Raw genomic sequence first — 5,124 nt, 5'->3', positions numbered from 1 at the left:
TGCTCGTTGTTAGAGGTGAGTATGTTTGTCGTTAGAGGTGACTGTGCTCGTCGTCAGAGTCGACAATGCTTGTCGCTAGAGTCGTATATGCTCGTCGTTAGAGGTGAGTATGCTCGTTGTTAGAGTCGACTATGCTCGTCGTTAGAGGTGAGTATGCTTGTCGTTAGAGGTGACTATGTTCGTCGTCAGAGGCGACTAAGTTTCCCGTTCGAGCCGACTATCCTTGTCGTTAGAGGCGACAATCCTTGTCGTTAGAGGTGACTATCCTTGTCATTAGAGGAATGTGCAGGGGCGGCAGTGACGGATTTGACAAACGCTGCAGTCGGGGCACTGGGCAAGAGAGAACTCTCCGCTGATAAACGGGGCTTCTGGAGTGATCTCAAACACGAGGTGGAGAACGCAGCACACCAGGTCGGACACAATGTGCAGGGGCGGCAGTGACGGATTTGACAAACGCTGCAGTCGGGGCACTGGGCAGAGAGAACTCCGCTGATAAACGGGGCTTCTGGAGTGATCTCAAACACGAGGTGGAGAACGCAGCACACCAGGTCGGACACAATGTGGAGGGGGCGGTAGTGACGGCTTTGACAAACAAGGCAGTCGGGGCTGTGGTTGGCAAGTGATGAACTCAAGCTTAGAGTAAGTTAGTAATTCTGCAAACACACGCGACTGTACGTTTCCAGTCAATCAAGTTTCCTGTCAAATATTGGTTTATATATTCTCGTGGCAATTTTTAGTCACGATGTATAGGTGAAACGGATATATTTAGGGTGTGAGTGCAACAGCGCAAGTTTTGAAAGGTTTACCTTCTAACAGCCAATCGTGTCCAAGGTGAAGGACACAGACTTGCACAGCACAGTGCAACACCTCAGACGAATGGGTGATAAAGCCTGCTTACATGAGATAGACGTCATATCATGCTGAATCTGTATCCGTGTCTATGTTGTATTTCCAGGTTTCCCGGAGCTGGGAGTGGAACACAGTCACAGAACACAGAGATATATTTCTAATAAACATGTTTATGCCACTTTTAACCAGTGTCTCATCTGTTGTATATATCTGTTATAACATCAACACAATCAGTCACGTGACGTACTACAACAACAAACACCAACATTAGCACCAGGCTTCTGTCCGGTCCTGACTCAAGTGGCCGAGATTCATCATTAGTTCAGTAGCGTTTAGCTATACTGAATCACCTATAAAATACATGTTTGATCCGACACATGAATACTGACCCCTACTGTGTTGTAAAACAAATATATTTCTAAAATACACATAGAAACTTTGAATAATAACCTCTGAGCTTCTTCACAGCAGTTTGCTTGGTTTATTGCTTAACGTCGCAATCAGCAATATTCACGCTACTTTAAAATAATCGAGTCTGAAACAGACAATTTAGTGATCAAAGCATGAGCATCGATCCAAGCAATTGGAATACGATGGCATGTCTCAACCAAGTCAGCAACACTGACCACCCGATCCAGTTAGTCGCCCTTGACGACAAGCATACTTTTATGCAGAAATACCTTGCTCAGAATACTAATGTTTATTGACTTCGGCTTCACACAGTTTGTGTTCATAATGTTCACTTTGATCAAATCAGGAGCATGACTTCTCCCACTTTGTGTTCATAATAATGTTCACTTTGATCAAAACAGGATTATAGATTTCCCATGTAACTAATTGAGTTACTCCCAGAGGTACAGAGTTGGATACGACTGGCTGTTGGGCTTCCTCTACTCCCCTATCAATAACTGACAAGAAACTTGTAACCAAGATCGAGTAAACAGTTAAACCATAAACTCAATGAAGCTGCAAGTTTGCATAGTCAAACATACTATCGATGCATCCATATTTTTCATTTCTACCATCGATTAATTGCTTTCAGAATCATTGCAATTCATCGATATTTTAATGCATCATTACGGCCCTATTAATTATATCGCTTAATATGCTCTTATGCACATAACTTTGGATCAATCCATTACCCAATAAAGGTAACAGTGCAGTGAACGTGAGTGCATCCAACCATAACTTTGTTGATTTAACGTGTCTTACAAATGGGACGTCTAACTGATCGGAGGACACCAGACAGTAAGATGCATGCATTATTTTTTCAATATTGCCCTTGTGGATAGTGTTATGGAGCAGCATTGACATACATATTTATGCTTGTTTGCCAATCCCGTCATGATAACTTTGAAGAAAACAAGTTTAAACTATACATTAAAATATCCATAATAATAATAATATGTAGTCTTTACATTAGGCAATGAGGAATACACAATATATTCAAGATTGAGTTTGCTTTTACCTTTTAACTTTTTAATAATTGTCAATATTTTGGCTACAGCCGAAAAGATTGACTTCGTTATGTACAGGTCCGTGGTTGTGGTCTCTTGGTATTTTAGAAACTATGTCGTAAGACAGTTGAGAGTGTTGATCTGTATGCAGTCTTTCTGCATGCATTTTCACGAGATCCATTCTCCCCTTTTCTTCTTTTCACTATGAACATATAACCATTTACACAAAGGTATCTTCCACCACGAAATGTAGAGAAAACTTTGAAGTCTAATTGTGCATTTGCCATAACTGGCAAATTCACTCACATTCTGGTACACGTGTTTTATTTCGTTTCCTGAGTGAACTGAGTTAACACATTTTACATTTGGTGGAAAGCTAGTGTCCTATTCCCTTAAAACAACACCGTCGTCACAACATCAAACATCCAAGGATTGTTACCTCGACCCAAAGGTCTAACTTACGGGACTATTTCCAGTAGACATCACTTGCGTGATGACGCCGCCATACAGCTGGAATATTGCTGAGTGCGGCGTAAAACTCACTCACTCACTGCATGATAACGGTTTTAGCAGCTACGCCGAAACGGGGTGTCCCAGTTTGCCAGCAGATATTGTTTAAAGGTTTCAGCTCACTGAACCATTCTTATCTCTTCAAACAACACTTTTTTAGTTACCCCTGAGCTGGTGAACACAGTTCACCTCACCACTGCGCTCAGCTCGTGAACACAGTTCACCTGAACTGACACTAATACGAGTAAGTGATTAAATCAATGATTGATGTTATGTTTAAACTGAACACATCACTTATCTCGTTGACATATCAATCTGATAAGGTCACAACAGAACTACACAGAAATAACATTGATGCAGTTGCAGGGTGGCGGTTGTGTGAGACCTAAGAAGAATAAATATCGCCAGCTTGAAGAACGGCTAGACCGCGAGGATAGACTGCTGCAAGATGGTGTCGAGACTCCACTTGCTTACGGTGTGTCTCACCTTGTGGGACCATGAATAATGATGTATGCTTGTGATATTGTGTATAATGGGATATTTTGTAACAATGTATGTTTTATCCTGATGGTAGTGCTAATACTGCCTAATGGTTGTATTTCAAAATAATGTTTATGAGATTGATGATGATAATATGTATGTTGAAATAAATGAATGAATGAAGTCACAGCGTCAATTTTATGGGCAGCCAAAATACCTTTGGACCATATTACACACGGAATAACCTGCCCTGCACGCTCATTCATGTGTGTCCTCTTATCCCAGGTAACCCACTGCTGCCTGCTGGGGTACACCTCCGAACGCCGCTTACATCATAATAAAGAAGTTGTATATCCATGTAACTCTCTCCGTTGTTGAAATTATCATGGTCTCAACAGATATTGCATTGCCATACGAGTTCATGAGAGATTGTCAAGTTATTGTGTTGTCATCCACATGTTGATTTAGCTGGTTTCTTCCTCCTCATTTCCAATTTCATCATTCGGTTGAGTATTTCCAGTGTAGCTCGCAAAGACGAGGTCACGGAGCGGAACGATGACGTTAAGTGTATCTCCGCGTTCAGTTACGTAATTTCCGCAAAGAGCCTGCCACAATTTGCGCCGAAAAGTCGTTGTGTCCCATCCGCTGGTCTTGTGTATTGGAGTTAAACAGCCACGACTTTCAAGTGTATTTTGCTTTCCATATATACAGTCCATTGATCACACTGGGCTAGGTGTGAGATGTACATGTGCCCAGGAGGGTGTTTTATTTCAAAGACTGACTGCGCATATCGCGCATCCAAATATCGCACATTCTAAGGAAATCTCGAATTGATTGTTTCATAAGGTGTCGAAATGGTGTTAAATTCTCTTTTTGTGCATTAACTTATTTGTCATGCAAAATTGGTGTGTATATATGTGTGATTGAACAACCCTGTTTACAGAGATAGGAATAAAACATAAAACAATGCTGTGATATAACTGAAAATGATCGTACCTCCTATACTCAAACATAGACTTGCAATGATCGTAGCGTTAAGGTGATCGTAACTCCCATACTTAATGTAGTCGTAACGATAGTATCGCTTTGTGGAACGAGATCCAGATTATGATTTTTTGAAATCTGTGTGGAGACAGTTTTGTGGAATTTGTAGAATATAGTTTCAACCCCTGCCTACTTTATCAAAACGAATGTGTGTAATCTTGGTTAAACGGATGGCAAGATAAGACCATGTCCATTCCAGCACACATAAATCAGCGAATCACCACGCTGACGGATGTACATCTACACATGGTGTACCAGGAACGACGCAGAATGGGGCCAGACTGTGCCGGATGTTTCTGGGGAAATAAATCTTCCACAACAGGTGGCGTCAGAAGACCAGGCTTATATAAGTACCAGAATCTACGGAACTTGTCATCTCATCTTCAACAAGCTCAGGTAAGTGGCATAACGTTATAGGGAACAAGGGCTTTGAAATAAGGAACCACCAGTTATAGCGGCTCAACCACTGGTCAGTTTGATGGTCTAAAGAGCCATAATTTGTTGTTGCCTTTCACATGTGTGCCTCCTGTTTGTTGGTCTGTCGGCACCAATGCGTGCCCGTTGGTTTGGTTATCACCCAAGTGAGTGAGTTAAAATGTATAGTCAAATCGGCAATATGGCAGCCATATTGTGACTTATTATAAATTATAAATTAACAATAAACACAATTACTTTATAAAACACCTGTCAACGAAGGACAGTAAAATAACCAGATTAAATTTAAGACTAGTAATTAAATCAAAAATATTTTACCTATAAATGACAATACAAAATAAAAACAGGC

General features: G+C 41.0%; 1 long non-coding RNA gene across 1 annotated transcript; it reads left to right on the top strand.

Annotated features, from left to right (window-relative positions):
* Window positions 1–285: 285 nt before the first annotated feature.
* Window positions 286–1,034, top strand: LOC124278369. The gene is made up of 2 exons (XR_006899073.1): window positions 286–639; window positions 956–1,034. It is a non-coding gene; the product is annotated as an uncharacterized LOC124278369 (long non-coding RNA).
* Window positions 1,035–5,124: the final 4,090 nt, after the last annotated feature.

This window comes from Haliotis rubra, unplaced genomic scaffold (assembly GCF_003918875.1).
Source record: "Haliotis rubra isolate DU_JTF1 unplaced genomic scaffold, ASM391887v1 Scf2359, whole genome shotgun sequence".
NCBI classification, from domain to species: Eukaryota; Metazoa; Mollusca; class Gastropoda; order Lepetellida; family Haliotidae; genus Haliotis; species Haliotis rubra.
This window is presented reverse-complemented; position numbering and strand designations above follow the sequence as displayed.